The 24159-nt window shown below is 32.8% G+C and overlaps 1 pseudogene; it reads right to left on the bottom strand.

Moving 5' to 3' along the window:
- Positions 1–17112: 17112 nt before the first annotated feature.
- LOC148588044 (uncharacterized) lies at positions 17113–20633 on the bottom strand (annotated as a pseudogene).
- Between the last annotated feature and the right edge of the window lie 3526 nt (positions 20634–24159).

The raw sequence follows: 24159 nt of genomic DNA, 5'->3' as shown, positions 1-24159 counted from the left end.
AAAAGGCTTGTTGTTTACCAAACAAGGCCTAAACACACTTTTTAAACTCTTTAATTTAATCATTAAAGTGTTTAAAAGGCACTATAAGTACATAAAAAAGTTATGCTAAATAAAAAATTAATTATTTAATAAAAAATTTAAAAACTACTTTTTGAACATTTTGCTCTAAAAAAAATCAAAACTCACTTAAAATAATATATATATATATATATATATATATATATATAAAAACTATTTATGACTTAAAAAATTCTGTATTTCAAAACTTGAGCCATTGAGAATCTATAAGTCATTGACCTTGTTTGGCAATATTTTTTTTTTTCCAACACTGTTTACGCATAATTTTTTTTTTTTTTTTTTTTAAATCAACATCAAAATATTTTTATTTTTATCTTTATCTACATCTGGATTAGTAAATAGTAACAGTAAACATTAGCTTTAAGTTTAGTATTTGTTTTTTTTTTTTTTTTTTAATAAATGCAGTTTTTTTCTTTTTTTTACTCTTTAAAAAAAAATACTACATTTATCATTATAGTTGCAATATTTCTCTAATGCCTTAATTTTTTGTCATCCTCACAAGTAGAATCTGGTTAAAATAAGAACATTCCCAATGGGCTCCGCAAATTAAAGCTAAATTTAAGGAGAAAATTCATTTAATCAAATTTAGATAGTCAATTTTAAAAGGAATCAAACATCAAGTTCTCAGAAATCAGCCAAATAAATTTTGTTGTAGCATTTTAGTGCAGCAATGGCCGGTTAGAGAGAGAGGCTCTAACCTCTCTCTACAAAAATTTTAAAACCTAGGTTTTTTTTCTTCTTCCATCTCCATGGTGAGAGCAACCGCCTCCTTAGTGAGGTTTTTCTGGGGAGGAGATATGGAGTTTTTCTCCATTCTCCTCCATTTCTTTGTTTATATTTCCTCGTTTTGTTGTTTTTTCTTGTTGTTTTGTTGTTGTGTAGTCCGACCAGACCAGGAGTTCAGGTCTCCTTCATCCTCTCCAATCAGCCTCCACTCCGTCGCCGTTCGTTCACCACTGTGCAGCGCCGCTCGCCTCCTCAAAACTGGTTGGGTTTTTAGATCTAGTTTAGAGAAAAACTAGATCTAACCTCATCGGTCAGTTTCCCACCATCATGCGTCATCTCACCTCGTTTCTCGGCCTCTTAGCGTCCCAACGCCACCTCCTTCGGCCAGATCCGACCACCACGTGCCAACACGTAGATCTCATGCGTCGGCTCATGGATCTCACCTTCCAGCTCGTTTGCACCACGCACCTGCCAGTGTTCGCAAAACTCCACTCCCTAGCTGTTGCTACTGTTTTCTAGTCTTTTTGTTGCTTTTCTGTTGTTCTTATGTATTGTCATTTTTTGTTGTTTTTGTGTTTTGTTGGTTATTGTCTCATAACTTTTTATTGGTTTGCTTCTTTAGTGGATACTTTTGTAACTGAATTTGTATTGGTTCCTTTCTTTACAACAATCCTACTTACGGACTCTAGTAGTACTTTTATCACTTTAACCTCCTTCTGGTGGTTGTTGCTGGTTACAAGTGGGGGTTCAGATAGGGTCACCTTAATCTGTGCCCCTTTTACTTCTGAAATCGCCTTGCGCGGCCCCTTGAGAGGACGGAGCCACTTATTTGTCCAATTTTCTACGTTTTGTAATTATTTTCACACTACTTTAGTTTGTTTTTGGTCTATTGTTAGGGAGGCCACCCCTTTTTCATTTTTAGGATCGTCCCCTCCTTTCGTTCAGATTAGGAGTGGAATAGATCATTCCCTATAACCCATTCCTTATTCAATTAAAAAGAAAAAAGAAGTCTCTATTCATTTTTCTACTTTAGTTAAATATTATTTTTTATTAGTTTTAAATCAATCAAGGGAGATGAGAGTAAAAAATAAACTTAAAAATTAATATAATTTTAACTTTTTGACTCTTAATAGTTATATTTAAAGTAATAAATGAAGTTTGTTAAATATATATTTTTATGAGTTTTGAGATTTTTAGGGAAAAAAAAAAAAAAACTAATTATAAAGAGTATTATAAATGTTATAAGAGCATTAAGGAAGAGCTAAATGTTGATTTTATCTAAAATGACATACTCATTATATTGGATTAGCAAAAAAAAAAAAAAAAAAAAACTAAATGTAGCAGCACTTTTTAAGATAGCCATTTTAGTTTTATTGTTTCTCTCATCTGTTTTTTCTTTTTCTCAAATCGTTTCCCACTTTTCAAGGGGTGATTGGTTGTTTTTGGTGTTTTCTTTTTTTTTCATGGAAATGGTTTTCGGAACTAAAATTAATAAAAAATTAAAAATTAAAAATTATTTTAATATAATATATAGAAATATAGCTAATCAGATGTAGTGGCATTTAAAATTTATTAATTAAACTAGATAAAAGTAAATTTTAAAAAGTTATTTTGCATAAAAATTTAGCTCTTAATATTCTATGAAAGCAATATGTTTGTCTAAAGTGATATGGGATGATAGTGTCCTAGGAAAACATTTTTTTTTTTTTTTTTACATTAAAACAAAATAAAAAAAGTCTATTATCTTATTTATTTAAGAGCACTTCTTGCCGCATCACCAAAATTATTTTTTGGTTATTTTGGTGAGGTAATTTAAATAAAATGGCATAAATGTACATTTTTCCAACCTTACTACTTTAATCTAAAAAAAAAAAAAGTAATGAGGTGAATAGTACTCACCAAACTAAAAATTTACTATTAAATAATGCTAGGTATTATTTTTTTATCTACTTAAAGTCTTTTTAAAGTTGATATAATTTTCAAAATCATCATTAGATTAAAATTTAAACATAATTTATTTAAAATTTAATAATAATTTTAAAAATTAATTTAATTTCAAAAAATAAAAAAATAATATCTAACATTAATCCTTACTATTTACTCCCATATTGATTAAAGTTCTCTCTCTCTCTCTCCCTTTTTATTAAAAACGGTTCCATCTCTCTTAGCTCAGGAGCATCAAAACAGTGGGAGCCAGCTCACGAAGATAAGACTGAGCGCATCGAGACAGACAGTGGGAGAAAGTGAGAGGCAGCTCACGCATCACTCACGAGCATCGAGAGACTCATAAAGACACTCAGAAGTCAGAACGTGGGGCTTGGCGGTTAAAATATTGGCCTGGCAGAGCATTTTTTGCGTACGTACTTTGTTGAAACTGAAAATGATTAATCTAATATAAAATTTTGAATTATTTTATGTTAAAAATAAAAATATTTTTTTTTTAGTTATTTTTTAATTTAAATAATAATACAAAGTAGCGTGAAGAAACGGACAAAAGAGAAAACGTGTGAAATCGTGATGATAGAGAAATGATTCACAAATATTTTTTTTCACATTTTTCTAGTTTAATCCTATAAATTAAATAGATCAATTATTATATTTATAAATTTATATAGACCGTACCATAAATTCGTTCATTCACTATGAAGATGGTTAAAAGATATTAAAAATAAATAAATTTTATTATTTTAAAAAGAATGCTAAGTATTCTCCTACTTTTAGAATAATATTCTTTTCTAAAAAAGTAAAAAAGAAATTAATCCTTATTTCTGTCATTATTATTTTTAAAAAAGAAAAAATATAATTTAAGCCTTCAAATTATTAGTCATTTTTATTTTAGCCCTATAATATTCAAAAAGTAATAAAGTAGTCTATACCAAAAAGTTATAATTTAGTCACTCCATTAGTCAACACCTTCAAATAGGATGCAAAATGCAAAACAGCGTTGTTTTTAAGTTAAGTTACTAAAATGCCATTTTTAAAAAAAAAAAAAAAAAGTCGATTAAAAAAATGCCCTCCAAAAAATACATCGTTTTGAAAAAAAAAAATGGCCTATGGGGGGCTGGCAAGCCACCCCTAAACCACCGTTTGTCTTTTTTTTTTTTCAATCAAAACAACGTCGTTTTGGGGGGTATTTTTTAAATTAATTTTTTTAAAAGAATATTTTAGCAACTTAACATTGTCAAAATGATGTAGTATTAAATTTTTCATCATATTTGACCGTAATGACTAACGGAGTGACCAGATTGTAACTGGTTGGCAGTTAGGAGAACTACCTTATCACTTTTTGAATATTAAGGGACTAAAATAAAAATGACTGATAGTTTGGAGCGCTAAATTATATTTTTTCCTTCAAAATAATAATATCTATCTAGTATTTCTCAGTAAGACAAAAATACCCCTATATTATATTTGGGGTTTTTTTCTGAATTTTTATTTTTATGGTATTTTTATCGTTTAGGACACGAAAATAGACATTACATTTTTAATAAAATAAGTGGGAGAAAAATACAAAAATTCAAACAGTGAAAAATATTGAAAATATAATTAAAAAGTAAAACACTAATGTGCTCTTTTTAAACTCTATAATATTTTTTTATTATTTTTTTCCTACATTATTTAAATATTAAGAGAGAAATATATAAATCACCATTTAATTAATTATTTTAAAAAGACAAATGATTGGTATTAATAATTTTATCATATTTCTTTTATATATATATATATATATATATATATTTTTATAAATTTAATCCATCAATTATTAGATTTGAAGAAATGTTAGAGGTTAATATTTTTTTTCATATTTGACTCATCTCATTTTATAAATGAATCATTAGATTTATAGACTTATGCTAACCATATATAAGTTAATGATGAACTCTATAAATTTAATTGTTAATTTATAAAATGAAATTAGTAAAAAATTTATCAAGTAAATCTAGGATCCACCATTCCACCTGATATATATATATATTTCAAAAAGTTGAACAAAAGATCATATAATATAGACTGCTATGCAGTAAGATTCCTCAAAGCTTTTTATTTTTTCTGAGCCGATGAAAAGGTATGGACTAATCTTACAGCACGACTGGTTAAACCAGGGGACATGTACTTATTTGATCTCAAAATTTACCTAGGAAGTCTTTCTTTTTACACTTATCCCAAAAAGTCGTTAATACCTACATTTTGGCCTTGTTGGTATGGACTGATCTTGCTGTAAGATTCCTCAAAGATTTTTATAAGAATACAGATTGTTGAACCACGGGATATGCATTTTTTTTAATATTCTAATATTGACCCAGCGAGTCTTTCTTTTTTCACTTATCCCAAAAAGGTTCCTCAAAGATTTTTGTAAGGCTATAGGTAAGGGTGTCAAAAATTATCAAGAAATCGGAACCAAAATCGAAAAATCAGAAAACTAAAAATCGAAAAATCGGGGTCCCAGTTTTGGTTTTGATTTGAAAAATTCAAAAATTGGGTACCAAATTCCGGTACCCAGTTTTTGGTACTCGATTTTTACCGAGAATACCGGAATCGGGTTTCTATTTTATTTAATAATATTTATATATTAATATATATATATTATATATTAATATTTTTTACACTTAGGTTTAGGTTTAGGGTATTTTAAAAAATTAAATTTTTATTTCTAAGGCCCAAATAGGCAAAAACATTGAATTTTTAGAATTTTAGGATTTTTTTAGGTTTATTTTTTAATTATTTGGAACAATCACAACAAAGTCCCTTTAATTTTGACAAAGAAACTAATAGATTTTTTTAAAAATGGGACAACTTATGAAAAAAAAAAAAAAAAAAGGCTTATTTTAAGCCCAATACCTAAAATAAGCCCAAAAACCAATTTTTTAAAAAAACCGGTTACTGGACCAGATAAAATTGGAACAGGCCGGTAACTGGGACCCCAGTTAATCGGGGTCCCGGTTCCGGTTCCAGTTTCTTAAAACCGAAAAATTGGAGTACCCCGATTCTGGTTCCCGATTTTGGCCAAAAACTGAAAAATTGAACTGGGTTGACACCCTTCAGCTACAGATGGTTGAACCATTTATTTTGATCTCAAAATTGTAATATGACTAAGGTATCAAAAAAAAAAAAAAAAAAGCCAAAAAATCAAGAAATAAAAAAATAAAAAAATCGGAGAGCTAGTCGGAAAAAATTGGTAACTGGGTACTCCGGTTTCATTTTTTGCACCCTATTATAACCGGGTATATATATATAAGGTATCAAAAAAAACCGAAAAATTGAGAAATTGGAAAATCGGAGAACCAATCGGAAAAAATCGGTAACTGGGTACTCCGGTTTCGGTTTTTTGCACCCTGTTATAACCGGAGAAATTGGAAAATCGGAGAACCAATCGGAAAAAATCCGTAACTGGGTACTCCGGTTTCGGTTTTTTGCACCCTATTATAACCGGAGAAATTGGAAAATCGGAGAACCAATCGGAAAAAATCAGTAACTGGGTACTCCGGTTTCGGTTTTTTGCACCCTGTTATAACCGGGTAACCGGATACCAAAAAAAAATATATATATATATATCGGTTTTTTTTGATACCTTAGTCATATTACAATTTTATATATATATATATATATATCCGGTTACCCAGTTATAATAGGGTGCAAAAAACCAAAACCGGAGTACCCAGTTACTATTTTTTCCGATTGGTTCTCCGATTTTCTGATTTCTCGATTTTTCGGTTTTTTTTTTTATAACTTAGTCACATTACAATTTTGAGATCAAAATAAATGGTTCAACCATCTGTAGCCTTACAAAAATCTTTGAGGAACCTTTTTGGGATAAGTGAAAAAAGAAGACTCGCTGGGTCAATATTAGAATATTAAAATAAATGCATATCCCGTGGTTCAACCATCTGATCTATATATATATATATATATATATATATATGCTATGTTCTCTAATTTTGCTTAGTGTACGTATATGCTATGTTTATATTTTATAAGTACTGCAGTCACGTTTGGACATATTTCGTTCATATCATTCTCTTTATGGGTCCATTCTTTTATCACTGATTGCAGTGGAAAAGGTATCCATAATATTTTCACAATTACTTAATTCTTTCATACTTTATGGTACAACAATCGTTAATCATGTGCTATACTGATTGACTTTAATTGATTCTTTTTTTTGGGCTTGATTGTTGAGTGATAATGGGCGTCAGGATGTGCAAAGTTTATGGAGCTCATATAACTAGGAGTCACTTCAATGTGTATAAATTTAGGATGTGCAAAGTTTTTTTATTTGGAATCACAACAAAGCTTATTTGATTGAAACAAAAAGATCAATAGTTTTTTTTTAATGGGCAAAACAGTTCAATTAAGCTCAAGTTTTAGGCCGATACCTAAAATAAGCTCAAAATACAAATTTTTTAAAAACTGGTTATCCGATCCGAATAATTGGGTACCAACCAGAACCGGCCGGTTATACAATAACTGGTTAACTGGAAACCAGTTACCCGGTTCTGGTTGTCCAAAATTAATAATCGGTACTTCGGTTTTGATTCCCGATTTTGATCAATAACTGAGAAACTAATATTGACCTAAGAAGTCTTTATTTTTACACTTATCCCCAAAAGTTGCCTACATTCTGGGAATAGGACGTCTCCATTTCATTTGAAATGGAATTGCCTATTTAGATAAAAAAGTGATAAAATTAGAATAAAATTATTCTTAACTTTAAAAGTAAAATTAAAATTACAATTTAATCCCACCATTTCACCTACATAGCTCCTCTCCATCTCTTGAAATGGCTACATTTTGGCCTTGTTAACATTTTTATTTTCTTCTTACCAAAAAACTTAAAATATTAACTAATAATTTTTGTACGTACAAAACACTTATAACAATTCAATATTGCATTATCTTTATATCACGTTAAAATATTATTTCAATCAAACCAAATAAAAAAAAAAAAAAAAAATCGACTAAAAAGTTGAATTTGAGAAACCAATAGTGGCTCACTTTTTAATAGTGGTTGGGAGAAAAATTATTTTTAGGAACTTCGGTCTTCGGTAACATGTATTTGTTAAGGGGTTCGAGGCAAACAATGGTATAAATAATTTAAAATTTGACTCATCAGAGCCACCCAATTTAACCATGCGAGTCCGTCAATTTGAGCAGAGGGGAAGATTCGATTTCTTTAATAGAAAGGGTGAGATTTTACATTTTTTAAAATAATTTTAAGAGACATGAAAGACTATTCACAATGGGGAAGTCAAATTTTTATGTAAAATAACTTCTTAAAATTTATTTAAACTAAGTTAGTTAGAGTATGTTTAGGATTGTGTTTTAAAAAATAGAGTTTTTAAGTCAAAAAAAAGTTTTTGGGCAAAAGCTTCATTTTTAAGATTTTGTCAAAAGTGCGTTTTAGCCATTTTTAGACTTTTTAGACCCTTAAAAGCGTTTTTAATTTTTTTATCAAACGAATTTTTTTTTTCTTTAAACGAGTTTTTTGAGTGTTAAAAGCACTTTTAAATCTCTCAAACACAATCCCAAACAAACTCTTAATGAATTTAAAGACCTCCTACATCGGATTACCTATATTTTATTTATATCATTTAAATATTATTTTTTTTACTCTTTATTGATTCTATCTTTATTTCTTTTCTAAAAAAAAAAAAGTTGAAAAAGTTTAAGAAAAAGAGAACACAGGTGAAAGAAACAATAAAAAATAAAATAACTCACTTGAAAAGCAATATTATATGTAGCTTTTTTTTTTTTTTTTTTTTTTTTTTTTTTCTTTTAACTAATCCAATCTAATATTCATTTTGAATTTTTTGGCTAATCCAATGTAGGGTTTTTTTACAAATTTGATTAGCCATTTTAGATAAAAGTACTATTTGACTCCTCCATTGTCAATGCTCTGAGTAATTGTTTTCTTTTTTGTAAATTTAATAGATCAACCATTAAATTTGTGGACTTATGTGAATTTCACAAAATTTCAATGGCAGATTTAGTGATTCACTCCTTCACTATACAAAAATAATTGAGGTTGTTTACAAATTGATCCCAAAAAAAAATCTCATACTATTCATCTCAAATTCAATTATTAACATTCTTACTTTTTATGACATACTAATCACATTTTACTACTATTCTAATAAAAAAAATCATTACAAAACAAAATTATTTTACCTTATCATATAAACATTTTTACTTTTTTTTTTTATTTTTCACACATTAATCAAATCTTGCTATAATTTCAGGCCACTAAATAGTTCAATGCCAAATAGCCCTGCAAGATAATTAAGTGAATGATTTTTATCATTTTTTTTTTTTAAAAAAAAAAATTTACGCCCTTCTAAAGATAAATACTTGTTTAGTATATTTAAGTAGAGCCAGCCACCAAACGAGACTTCGTTTTGGTAGGACTTTTTAAACGGTGTTTTTTTTAACGTAATATTAAGGTAAAAGTAGTTCGCTGAGCTTTTTGAGATATTGGTTAAAATAAAAAAGGGAGAAAATGTATAACAAATCCTTAAGTCAGACCTTCAAAATTTTAATATCCTTAAGTTTTTTTTTTTTTTCAAAAATTTAGTCCCTGACTCAATTGAAAGGACAATAAAATCTCTGCTGTTACAATTTTTTAACAGACGTTTGGAAAACTTAAAACACACCGTTTTACTCTATTAAAATATTAATTTTTTATTAATTTAATTTATTTTTTTTAAAAAAAAAAAAATTGAAGGGTGGCCATGGGTGGCTGCCCTATGGGGTGGCCGCAAGCCACCCCAGGGGTGGTTTGCCCGGCGACCCCAGGGGGGGTTTGGGGTAGACTGTGGGTGGAGGGGTGGTTGCAAGCCACCCCTGGCCACCCTTCAATTTTTTTTTTTGATTTAATTTTTAAATTAAATTAATAAAAAATTAATATTTTAAAGGAGTAAGACGTCACCCCTGGGCACCATTCAATTTTTTTTTTTTAGATTTAATTTTTTAAATTAAATTAATAAAAAATTAATTTTTTAATGGAGTAAAACGGTGCGTTTTTAGTTCCCCAAACGTCTGTTAAAAAATTTTAACGGTAGAAATTTTATTGTCATTTTAATTGAGTCAGGGAATAAATTTTTGAAAAAAAAAAACTTAAGGATATTAAAATTTTGAATTGCTGACTTAAGGATTTGTTATACATTTTCCAAAAAAAAAAAAAAAAATCTAATCAGATTCTACTTGTTAGAGTGGGGAAAAAAAAATTGAAACATTAAATAAATATTGCAAATATAATGGAAAATGTAGGGTTTTTTTTTTTAAATTTTTAAAAAATAGCGTGAAGAAACGGACAAAAGAGAAAACGTGTGATGATAAATTGTATTAATTCATACTATATAGTATATAATTATTATAAATTACATGTAGGAATTAGGAGAAAAAAAAATAGAATAATTTAGATTTGGGGATGTTAATAAGTAACCTTCAAGTTTCTCATAGAGCTAAGAACATCAAGAAAAACTTAAAGAGAAGAGAATTTTAAGTTTCTAGATCTAGATCTCCTCTTTTCTCCTTTCACAATAACAGTACTCGGTGTTTTATTTGTAGGCTCCACCGGTCTTCGTTTCTAGATCTAGATCTAGTCTCTTCAACCTTAAATCTAATTGTCTTATTCGGTCAATGCGTGTCTCCCGAAGGGATGTCTACAATGCCGTGCTCCTCCGCTGCTGCTTGTGGGGTTTTTATTTTTTGTTTCTAATTTTGTTTGTCTTGGCTTTCAGGTTGAAGATGGATTTGTTGTTCTGGCTTTCGAGTTGAGGATGTAGTAGATTGATGTGCGGGTTTAACTCTCATAGTCGAATTTTTAGTTTCTAGTTGTTTCTTATTTTTGTTTTGTATTTGAGCTACTTGATAAGTGCCAAAATATTCATATTTTAGCCATTTATTTACCCTTGTTAGTTTCTTAGTCTTGTTATGCTGTGCTATTTTATTTTCTTTTTGTGTTTTCTATGTTTTTGTAGGTCTCAAAAGAAAGAAAGCGTTTCTAGAAAAGTTTCAAGCTTAAAGGGAAAATTCGGAAGACCTATAATATATGGTTAAGCTTAACCAATCATAATAGAGGGCATATATAATGTGGTTAAGGTTAATCAAATAAAGGAAATGATTAAATCGAAATTTCTCTAATTGAAGTCAAAATCGAATTGCATTCAAATTTGGATTCTGCACATGCCTCGATACTTTGATCATAACTTTCAGTTCAAGTATCCGATTGAGGTGATTCTAGCAGCATTGAAAAGCTAACTCCAGATTATATAAATCATTGTGAAATAGAATTTTCCTAATTCGAAATTCTGCTATGTTAAAATCATTCCGCAATAAAAGAACGCAAATTTGGACGAATCCTATTCCAATTTGTACTAGGATTACTTCCTAATTGGACTAGGAGGCTGGACTCCTAATTTCCTAAGATTACTAGGGCTTCTAGAACTCTCATAAGCCCTATAAATAGACATCTAAGCCTCACAATTTAATACACAGTTTCAGAGATACAATTCTAGACTTGCTTTGGGAGGAGAATTTGGAGGCTACTTCCAAGAGTTGTTTTCAGTTTTTTTCTTTTCCCTTTATTTTAGTTATGTATAACTAAATATTTTAGTAGGGCTAGATTGAAGCACTAATCATGTTTCTTTAATATTTTAATATTGACGCCTTTGTAATAATCATATTGTGGTGCTTAACTTGATTATTCCATACTTTATTGAATTCCTCATATGAATGTGTTTGGCCAACATATGCATGTGGTATGAATTAATTATTTAAGTCAATTTAGATGGCCGAGTCCTGGGCTTAGTAGAGTGACAAATGATATCTTTGCGGGTTCTTGGGGTAATCAACATGAGGAACCGGGAGTATACACCCATTCCCTAGGTCTCATGTGTTTGTCGATTTCCATTGAATTATGCTTTCTTAAAGAACAACTTAGTATACACCAATACTAAATCCTTTAAGAAAGAAAAGAATTAGAGTATACACTCATACCTAATTCGTTGCTTAGGAAGATCAATAGTTTAAGAACTATACACCCATGCCCTTAGGTTGGCAAACATTAAGTAATCTTGATATGATTGGAACATTGAAATATTATTATATTAATTGAGTATGATTAGTAGTGAATATCAAAGCCCTACCCTTTCATTTATCTTTATTTCTTTTTCAACATATTAATTTCGTGACAATTTTGATATTTGATTTAGCAAATTAATTCTAAGCAAAATCAACAATCCTCGTAGGAATGATCTCATATTTGTCGCACTATACTATTGTTTGATCTTGTGCACTTGCGAGTAAAACGTACCAAATATTATCTATTAATTTAGGTAGTATTTGTCACAACACTACTCATGTCATAGATCTAGTTCGCACGAAGCAGATCTGTTCCTTAAAGGTAATTGTACATGGGTTAGCGGAAGTTTGAAGTCATTTTTGTGACTTTGTAACCTTCATAGCTTTTGACTATAATTTTTCAGAGCTGTATGCTCTATGTTGTAAGAGCTTTATGGTTATGAAATTTCATCAATAGAAGTTCCATATTTTTCAAAAAAAGTTTCTCATAGAGCCATACATACTTGTTAGATTTATAATGTATATTATTATTATTATTAGGGAAAAATATAAAAAAACCCCCCAAATTACCAGCTGTTTACGATTTAGCCCCCTGATGTTCCAAAAGTCATAAAGTAGTCCTCCAAACTACCAAATTGTTGCATTTTGGCCATCCCGTTAGTCAAAACCGTTAGTCTGGACGGGAACCATGAAACGACACCGTTTTATTAAGGTTAAGTTACGAAATTGCCCTTGTTGGATTTATTTTTTTTATTTTTATTTATTTATTTATTTTTAAAGCTGGAGCAAAACGGCGCCGTTTTGCTTAGGTTAATAGGTAAATTTTTGGGGAAAAATTCATTTAGTTCTCTTTCTTCTCCTTCACGTTCACGTAGCCTCCTTCTCACCCGGTCCCCTCGTTCACCCAGCCCCCCGCCCGATCGTCGGCTTCCCCGTTCACGTAGCCCCCCTCGCACGGTGCGCCGCCCGATCGTAGCCATCCCCCGGTCACGCAGCCCCCACGCAGCCCCCCTCGCACGGTGGGCCGCCCAATCGTAGCCTTCCCTTGATGCAGCCCCCATGCAGCCCCGCGCACGGTGCCAGCTGGTCGTCACGGTCCCGTCATCCTGAAGGTAGCCCACTTTCCCGATTGAGTTTTTCCTATGGGTTTGGTTGTTTTGTTGAAGATTTTGTGGAGAATGGGTTTAGTTTTTTTGTAGAAGATTTTGTGGAGAATGGGTTTGGTTGTTTTGCAGAAGATTTTGTGGAGAATGGGTTTGGTTGTTTTGTATATGTATTGATGTTCTGATTTAGTGTGAAGGAAAATTCGCTTTATAGTGTTCAAAAGTGATATGGGTCCCTATGTTTAGAATATTTTTGTCTCTATATTTTTGTCTTGTCTGCAGCAAACCCGTTAGTTTTTAATATAATTTTTTTTTGGTTAAAAATTGAAAGTTATTGGTTGCTGTGTATATTGTCGGATGGGTTGGTTTAAAATTTTTCATTCTACCTTCCTTTTGTTCTGTAGTCCCCCTTGTTGTAATGCATGTCACGCAGCCGGTCCCATCGTCTCGTCTCGTCGTCAACGATGGAGAAGTTTGCCAACGAAGATGATGAGAATGGCTGTGTACTGTCGGTGGGAAGTTCGCCGGTGATGTTTACCTCTGCGTGTACGAAATGCCTATGCGGAATTGAATCACGAGTGATGACTTCTCGCACACAGAAAAATCTTGGTAGAAGGTTTATTGGATGCGGTAAATATAAGGTGCAAATTTAGGTTTTAAAAATTAGGGGTTTTCGATTTCTTTCTTTCTTTCTTTATGCTTTTCTCCATTTGATTCAAATCTGTACAGTGATTGCTGGTTTGGATTTGTGGGTCTCTTCTAAGAGATGTGTTCCATGTTGTGTAGCCAATGTTTTTTTGTGGGTTCCATTTGTGGGTGTCTGCTTTTTTGTGGGTTCCATTTGATGTTTTTGATGATGAGTACTTATATTAGACGTTTTTCATTTGATTCTGTGATGAGAATAGAAGACTTACACCCATTAATATGAATTTGTTTGAGTAAGTAAGCTACCAAAAACTGAAGGAAAGAAAAAAAAAAAAAAAACAAAAAAAAATGAAGATATTTGATGAACATATTCATTTACTTTTGAAATGCAGGACCCCATTTTCTGAGACCCATTCATCACTCTGTATCCCAATACCATATTCACTTTGTATTCCATTCATCACTTTGTATCCCAATAGCATAAGTTTAATTATTATCCCCTTTTGCCTTATTAATTTAGTTAATTGCTTCTTGAAGTTTAATGACATCATTTTTGTGTACATGATGAAACATATGTCAATCTATTCCCAATAATAATAATAATAATAATAATAATAATAACATGGTATATATTCCCATTCCATGTGACTGTTTTAGTTCTCTCTTAGAGCATACAACAATTATTTATTGTTCTAAGCAAATAAAGATAATGTTAATTAGAAATGTGGGTCTTTAGACTTTTTATTATTATTATTATTTATTAGAATTAGGCATGTCCATTACCAAATAAGGTTGGCCTTGTTTGACAAAGTTTTTGGGTCTCTTCCATTGGAGTATTGGAAAATTGAAGGATGTAAATGTTTCACACTCCATAAATAGAAATAGTTTGAAAGCTCATAAGGTCTCCTTTTGTTGTTGTCTTATTTGTCTTCTTTTGTTTTTGACTCTCTTAAATCAAATAACATTGAAGAACTCTATTGTGAATTATATTACACTCTGTTTGTGAATTGGTTAGTAATTCTCATTTATGAAATATGCAAAGCGAAGGTGATCGTGGTTGTGATTATTTTATGTGGGTTGACGAAGAAGTTATGCTCCCTGTGTCACAGTTTGATGCCCAAATAGCTGATCAGAAGAAAGGTTTTGAAATTGAACTGGCGAAGTTGACGTTGCAAATTGCTACTGAAAAGTACAAAAATAATAGCATTGAAAAAAACTTACGGATGTCATTGGCCACTTGTTTGATCTTAACTTTTTTGTTGTTGTCTTGTTTTGTTAATGATAGGGAGAAACATCATTGCACTGTTAGTAGCACAATGTTGCCGTGGGAGGGAGAAACCTATGTACGTTAAGGACTATTATTTAGTGTGTTGTATTAAAGTGTGAAACCTATGTTAAAGTGCGAAACCTTGTTTCAATCTCCTAATATGACAATTTGATGAGTTTCAATTGTTTGTACATTTACCTATTCCAACCGAATTGCATTGATTGTGTTCTATAAAGTAGTGTTTACACCTAGTCCTGGTGTAATTGGCGTTTTCCTCGTGCAATTGTAGTTAAGAGTCTGTTCATGATACAATTTGATAAGTTGAATTTTCTATCACAAATTACAATGGTTTCATACACAAGGTACATGTTCTAAACATAAACCAAATATATAATACACATCCAAAATCACCAAATTGTAATGGCTACAAGGTAAATGTGTCTACCATCACCTATATACATATTAGACATCCAAAATAACCAAATTGTAACGGCTACAAGGTTAATGTGTCTACCATCACCTATATACATATTACGCATCCAAAATAACCAAATTGTAACGGCTACAAGGTTAATGTGTCTACCATCACCTATATACATATTACGCATCCAAAATAACCAAATTGTAACGGCAACAAGGTTAATGTGTCTACCATCACCTATATACATATTACGCATCCAAAATAACAAAATTGTAACGGCTACAAGGTTTAATGTGTCTACCATTACCCATATACATATTACACATCCAAAACGACCAAATTGTAGCATTATATATATATATATATATATACACACACACATCCACAATGATCAATTATCTCTATAGTAATCAATTTTCTTGGTGTCTAATATTTTTGCCAATCTGGCTTCTTCCTTTTTCTCTTGTTAGCCTCCATGACTGCAATTCCCTTCTCCACAGTCGGTACAATCGTTTTACCTCTTCTGGCAGGCGCTTATGTACATGCAGTAGTACGCCCCAAATGTTGTTGAGAAGGCTGAGAAGATCTGCTTGGTAAAGCAGACCCTTCTAGTTGCGATGTTCCATGTTCCTGCGACGACAAGTGTGGGCTCACATTTGAGGAACCAATAAAAAAAAGAAATTCCCAAAATTATAGATACGTTTAATATATATATATATATATATATATATATATATATATATATATATATATATATATATATATATATATATATATATATTGTTCAATGAGTAAAGGCTGCTGAGTACTATTTGCAAACATGAAGTTATGTGCTTTAAGGATAGACTTTGTTGTTTTGTTATAAATAGAAGACAAAAGACATTAAAAAACAATGTCTTTACACATACACACACACATTAACAAACAATTCAAAACACACACACACACACACACACGTCACATCATAACATTTTTGGGGGAGATATAAAAATTACTTCAAAACTAAACATATTGACAAACATTCTCAATTTATAATATTTTCTTATCATACTAAGAGTTCATTATAAAATCGAACTTACATGCACTTGCTATTCACCTGCTATGTATACCTAACTTCTCATGCAAAAACGCATATTAAGCAAATTCAAAACCTAACTTTTTTTTTTTTTTTTTTTTTGGCTAAAACAAATGAAAAAAAAAACTCTAACTTTTTTGTTTTGTTCTGCTTTTATTTCTCATCCCACACACATCATTATAATTAATTATGAGGATAGATACGTGAGTGAAGTAAATGTCAATAAGAATGACCAAACCCAACACTTGATGACTGAAATTTGAAAATCATAACTTGAAATAAGTAGAAGCCAAGCCCCTTAGGATTCCTTACTCACTACTTGGTTGTTTTCTCATGGCAATATAGAAGATATTGTTACAATAGAAGTCAAAGTTTCACTTAATAGGACTTAAAAATCCCATTGATTGGATTTATTCATTCATTTTATTATAATATATATATATATATATTTTAAAGGAATTGGGCAGAATTTGATTAATAAGGCAATATCGGCACAACAGTCAACAAAAATAATATCACAAATATACTTAAAAACTTCGTCAAGACAAACATGTTCTTCATACTCCAATTACAATCTAAACAAAAAAATCCAACCAATCAACGTGTCAAATGAGTTGATGGCGTAGATTATCGATTGTTCTAAACATAATAATATCATTTATTTAACATCCTTGTTCAAGTTAAATTGAAGTGTATAATAATTTAACAACAGAAACACTTAAGTGTATGAAGTACTCACATTGACACTAGAAAGGCTTTGAGATTGTGCGGACTGTGTATGAGGAGATCCGTATAACCTTACAGTATTGACAGTACCAGTACCCTGAAACGTTGTAACATTTCACAATATTAAATATTTGAAATAACATTTTATTATGTTATCCAAAAGTAATATTATAAGCAGTTTGCTCACAGTAGCATTGCCCTGAGATTATGAGGTATGATATTGAGACGGCCCATATAATCTGACGGTGTGGACTGTACCCTGAAACTGACCTCTACCTCCACTCCTAGTCATTGGTCCACTAATATGCAGTCCAGTAGGCCCTCCCTTAGTTCTTGGTTCACCTCTGTGCAGTCCAGTAGGCCTTCCTTTAGTTCTTGGTCCACCTCTTTGCAGTCCAGCAGGCCCTCCCTTATTTTTGGTCCACCTCTTTGCAGTCCAGTAGACCCTTCTGGGGTAGGTTGAAACTGACCTCTACCTCTACTCCTACCCCTACCCCTAGTACTCCCTATACCTCTAGAAGATGCATCAGTATCTTGCGAAATCTGCAAATATGATGTCAACTTGGTAAATCAAATGTAATGAACTAATTATAATGAGTAATGACATTTAAACAGTTTATCACTTACTGTTTCAGCATCAATGGTTGGCTGGGGAGTTGGGGTCTGACCATGTAAACTTCGACCACTATCATCTTGTACCTATGATAATAAACTTATAAAATAATAACATAATACAATATATAATGAACAGGAGAAAATCCACTTGACAAAAATTAAAAATTAATCATATATGTATGTAGTAACTCACCTCATGTTGTCTTGCACTACTGCTTCCTCTCCTGTAATTCACTGCCTCTGTTCTGTTTCGTGGACATGTTCTGCTATTGTGTCCAATTCCTTTGCATTTGCTGCATCTCATCCTCACTCCACCCTTCCTCATATGGTATTGATTAACCAGCTCTTCTGGACCCCTTGTCCTTACTTTTCTAGGTCTCCCTGGTTGTATTCTACTTATAGGGGAATCCACTTTGTCGTAGTTAGTCTTCACCCATTGGTCCTCTCCAGGCATTGGATACACAATGTCATCATACGCCTTTTTATACATTTTAGTGCTATACCAATCATCTACGTAATCCTCGGGATTTGCACTAAAAAACCAAATTGCAGACATTGCATGTGCACAGGGGATTCCTGTCATGTCCCACTGTCTACACCCACAAGTTTTCCTCAACAAATTCACAACATATTGTTTATTATTGTGGGTTACTTCGTATAACCCAGCCCCAGCATATGTGTTGTAGTAATGCCCAGCAACTTGTCCAATTTCGTCCAATTTGGCAACAACCCTTGGACATAGCCTACCAATCATGGTGTGGATGCCATCCCTCTTCGTTTGATATCTCTTCATCAACTTCTTCCTTATGAATTTAAGCATTGATATGATTGGCAGGTCACGCGCATTCAGGATGTAAGCATTGAAGCACTCACAGAGGTTGTTGACAAGTAGATCACACCTCGAGAATGTATTGAACCAAGCCCTGGATCATAAGCTTGGGTCAACATTTGACAAGTAGTTGTATGCATCCTCGCTTATATGCTTCAATTCATCCATTTCCTTATGGAATTCAGCTTGAGTGTATGCTGCGGCCGCTGCCCATAACTTGTCTTTCAATGCAAGACCACGATGCCCTGTGTCTCTGTAGTTGGCATACAAATGCCTCACACAAAAGCGATGGTCAACCCCGGGAAGCACCACGTCAAACGCTGGTTGTAGCCCCTACAACTACAATGAATAATAAACAACACTTTGTTATCTTTTGACAAAAACAATAAAAAACAAAAAAGTAATAAACATAATGAACTTATAATATAGTTACCTTTTGACGATCAGAAATAAATATTCATCCTTGTGCAGGGGGTGCCAAGATCTAAGACCAATGTCTCAAGAAACTATATCCAATTGTCTTTGGTTTCTGCCTCAACAACTGCAAGAGCCACTGGGTATATGTTATTATTGTCATCCCTCAAAATGGCCGACAAAAGCTGTCCTTTATAAGTCCCTTTCAAAAAGCACCCATCCAACCCAATGATAGGCCTACAACTAGCTCGAAAACCTTTCTTCATGGCAGCCAATGAGAAATACAACCTTTGGAAGCATGATGGGTGGTCAGGTAAAGGTCTATCAACCTTCATCATCACACAACTACCCCGATTCATTTGTCTAATGGTTTCACAATAATCCCACAGCTTATTGTATTGCAGCTTTACTTTGCCCTGCAGCATTTCCTTTGCAATTCTCCAAACCCTATACAATTGGCAATTATTAACATCAACATCCCATTTGTCTTTCACTTCCCCAAGAATTGCCTTCAACGGCATGTTAAGTTGCACTCTAAACTTGTCAATAATTTTATCAGCAATCCATGCAGATTTCACAGTCGAATTCCTATGCTGCCTTGTACAAGTGTACTTGTCTTGTATCGATCTAATTTCAAATGACTCTTGATCCTTGGATTTACGACTGTAAACCCGATACCTACAACCTGGATCTCTGCATACAACAATACATTTGGCTAGGTAATTTTTTTTAAACCTTATATCCTTCCCCTTCTTCAAATTGTTCTCCCTAATTGCTTCTCTAAACACTTTGATTGAGGGAAACAGCTGCCCATTTCTTAACTGCGGATTCGACATGTCAGTCGGTTGAAACTCAGGTTGCCTAGTTACAAATCTAGAAACAGATGAAACCTCATTCTCCTCGTCACTTATAGGAGGGGATACAAGAATGTCACTTCTGGCCATGTCAGAGTTTGCATCATCATCATTAATCTCATCACCATAGCACTGACCCCTTCCACTATCTTTTTTACCTACCTTTGCATTTGCATTTGCATTTTCATTATCATCCTCCGCCGCCTCATCACTCTCCCCCTCCTCATCATTATCCTCATCCCCCTCCTCATCACCATCCTCACCCTCATTACCCTCCCCATCACCCTCGTCAATACCCTCAACACCACCCTCCTCAACATTTCCTTCTGCCGTGGATGGCCTAGGTAGATATTTATCTTCATCAAACAAGTCCGGTTCGAATACTTCTTCCCAATAAGGATTATCTCGATCAATCCTACTATTTTCACAATATTCACCATCATCATCATCATTATCGTCTTCATCTTCATCATCATTAACTGCAGGCTTATCAAATGAAACAAGATACAACTCAATAACCGGTACCTCTTTATGTGCAGCAACCATTTCCAAGACGTTATGATCCGATGAAATTAATTTCAAACCCCCTTGAAAAGTACAACCTGGTTGTAAGTAATACACCAAATCCCCTGACTTGTATCCATAGTTTTTTACTATACCCTCAATCTCAAAAAATGAGAACCAGTCCTCATCGTACGTCTCATCATGCACATCTACCTCACCCCCCACATATGTACACGTAAACCCCCTATTAATCTTACCACCGTAATGCACCTCAAACACAAGCTCTCGTATAGTCATCTTAAACAATAAAAGAAGTAAAGAAAATTAACAACTCAATAAAATATTAAAAAAAATAATACTAATAGAAATTCAAGCTTATGTAAATATCAAATACTATTAAGTATAATTTAACTTTAACTAATTAATTAAAGTCAATTTACAGGAAAAATAAAAATAATAATTAACGTTAAATTGTACAAGGCATGCAATCTAAAGTAAAGGAACATATCGGAAACAAATCTAGACAATATATGGTCATTAATTATGCACACCCAATTATAAAGGCACATGAAGCTTCATATGATCATATGAGTATTTTATATGACATTATTTTATATGGCCACGTCACCCATTGCGGATGGAGGTTGGAAAGAGTGATGGGATGTAGGGTTACTCGACATTATAAAATTAGCATGATTGTATATGTGTGATAAAAAAATAATTCAAGACTATATAGTTAAAGTTACTAGAGTAAAAATGAAGCAAGTGCTATACATATTTTTTTCCAATCTAACTTTATTTATGTTACAAAATGACCACACAATTTTGTAACTTTAACTGATTTTTTTTTTCCAATAAATAAATATGCAAGCTTCCCTTACAAAAATTAAAAATTAAAAAATTATCATTCTTGTCAACTTCGACATTCTCAAACACGTGCAACATACAAGTAGCAACAAAATACCACAAAAGTCAGACATATTCCTATCTTTGTCCTCTCCCATGCATGCATGATGCATATAATTAAGGAGAGATAAAATGAAAAGAAAAAAAAAAAAACAAGAGAAGAAAATACTAATATTTGAATATTCAAACTCTTACATCATAAGGGAGAAAAACGTGTATATTTGGATATCCCTTTTGAAGCTAGTCAAGCATGGCCTCAGGATGCAACTAATTCGTCGACATTTGTGTTTTGTGTTTAACCCTAGACATTTTCACTTTCTTTTTAATTTAACTTATTCCAAAATTTTTGCAAAAGAGTGGTTCTAAATAAAATATTCCAAACTTTTTAATGCCTACTTTCTATTGGACTTCATTTAAGAATTTGCAAGCCAAATATGTGTTTTTAAATAAAATAGTTGAAAGTTCCTCATTTGGGAGTGCATTTTAAATAAAATGACGGTATGTAGCATACAAAAATCATAATTTGACACCCAAGCTGTAGGTTGAAAGAAGCAAGGTGGGTGCTCTACATTTCGACAATTTCATTTTTTTTTTTTTTTTGTTAATTTTCGGTCACCTTATGATGTATTGCTTGTCATGGTTTGTTCAGATTTTTCTTCTTTCTTTTCCTTTACAGCAGACAATAAAGGGGACCACATGTGACATGCATTACAACCAAGGGGACCACAGAACAAAGGGAAGGAAGAATGGAAAATTTTAAACCAACCCATCCGACGATAAGCAGACAATATACACAGCAATCAATAACTTTCAATTTTTAATTAAAAAAAAAAATTATATTAAAAACCAACGGGTTTGCTGCAGACAAGGCAAAAATATAGAGACAAAAATATGCTAAACATAAGGACCCATATCACTTTTGGACAATATAAAGCGAATTCTCCTTCACACTCAATCAGAACATCAATTCATATACAAAACAATCAAACCCATTCTCCACAAAATCTTCTGCAAAACAACCAAACCCATTCTCCACAAAATCTTCTACAAAAAAACCAAGCCCATTCTCCACAAAATCTTCAACAAAACAAACAAACCCATAGGAAAAACTCAATCGGGAAAGTGGGTTAGCTTCAGGATGACGGGACCGGATGCGTGAAGGGACTGCGATGACCGGCCGGCACTGTGGGCGGCGCTGCGTGGGGGTTGCGTCAAGGGAAGGCTACGATTGGGCGACCCACGCGGCCCGCCGTGCGAGGGGCCTGTGTGGGGGCTGCGTGATCAGGGGATGGCTACGATCGGGCTGCGCACCGTGCGGGGGGGTTGCGTGAACAGGGAAGCCGACGATCGGGCGGGGGGCTGGGTGGACGAGGGGACCGGGTGAGAAGGAGGCTGCGTGAACGTGAAGGAGAAGAAGGAGAACTAAATGAATTTTTCCCCAAAAATTTACCTATTAACCTAAGCAAAAACGGCGCCGTTTTGCTCCAGCTTACAAAAAAAAAAAAAAAAAAAACCAACAAGGGCAATTTCGTAACTTAACCCTAATAAAACGGCGTCGTTTCGTGGTTCCCGTCCAGACTAACGGTTTTGACTAACGGAATGGCCAAAATGCAACAGTTTGGTAGTTTGGGGGGCTACTTTATGACTTTTGAAACATCAGGGGGCTAAATCGCAAACGGCTGGTAGTTTGGGGGGCTTTTTTATATTTTTTCCTTATTATTATTATATATTAAATAATTAAAAATATTTTAGTATGATTTCAAATTTTTTATTACTCTCACTTCTCATTCAAAATATAAATGGAAGACAATATTATGAATTTAGTTGTGGTTGGAGTAATTTCATGGACATTATAAAAACATTTAAGCAATACAATAAGATGTTCAACAAGAAATTTCAGAACTCATAGATGAGATCTGCAAGACAAATGCAGAATAAATTGCCTATCAATCCTTCAAGCATCTTCAAGTGAAGATTTGCCATAAGATTGACATATTCATCATATTAGATTCGATATATATATTTTGAAACCATTCAATCATTTCATATATCATTGATGAATACTTTGAACAATATGTTCAGCCATTACAATATCAAAAACACATTGAAGAGCTTCTTCTATATAAATAACTTCTTCCATAATTGTGAGTGCCCTTTTTGCAAGCCTATGAGCTGCTTTGTTTGCTTCTCGTTGAATGTGAGAGCTCTACTTTGTATAAGAGAATGCAACACAATTCGAGCATCGTCAATTACTTAGCCATAGCGACACCAATTTTGCCCATCTTTCCAAAAAGTATGCAATACTTGTAACACATCCCCTTCCATCTCCACCTTATTCCACCCCATCTCTTTAGCAAAAATAATTGCCCGTAAAGCAGCAACAGATTATGCTAGAATTGGATCGAAAATATTACTTTTTGAAGATTGCAAGGTAGCCAGCACCTCTCCCATAGAATCACGTACAATCACTCCAATGCCTATATTCATATTATGTATGTCTACCACAACGTCCCAATTGATCTTAACACTTCCCTTGGAAGGAACCGTCCAACATTGGCAAGCCATTGTTTCTTCATCTTCCATCTTATGTTGGATGGCTTGTGCATCTGTATATTCTTGGATGGTCTCAAGGGCCTTCTGAACAAGTTGGTTAGGATGGTCGACCCCCCCCCCCCCCCCCAACCCCCAACTTCCCCATAGACCACATAATTTCTTCTTAGCCACAAGTTCAATGCGACCATCACCATTGCCTCCAATTCATCCTTATCCAATTTTTTGCTCATAAGGTCTACAAAGAGTATAAAATGTAGTGACCCAAAATCTAGGGTACGATAGCTTAGTTCGAGGATTAGTCAGATCTTTGGGTCACTAAAGCCAACTGGAGGGTCAATTTGGGAATTTTGACCCTCTGGCCGAA

This window comes from Corylus avellana, chromosome 1 (genome assembly GCF_965113065.1).
Source record: "Corylus avellana chromosome 1, dhCorAvel1.hap1.2, whole genome shotgun sequence".
NCBI lineage: Eukaryota > Viridiplantae > Streptophyta > Magnoliopsida > Fagales > Betulaceae > Corylus > Corylus avellana.
Note: the sequence above shows the minus strand (reverse complement) of the source record. Positions and strands in the feature narration are given on the sequence as shown.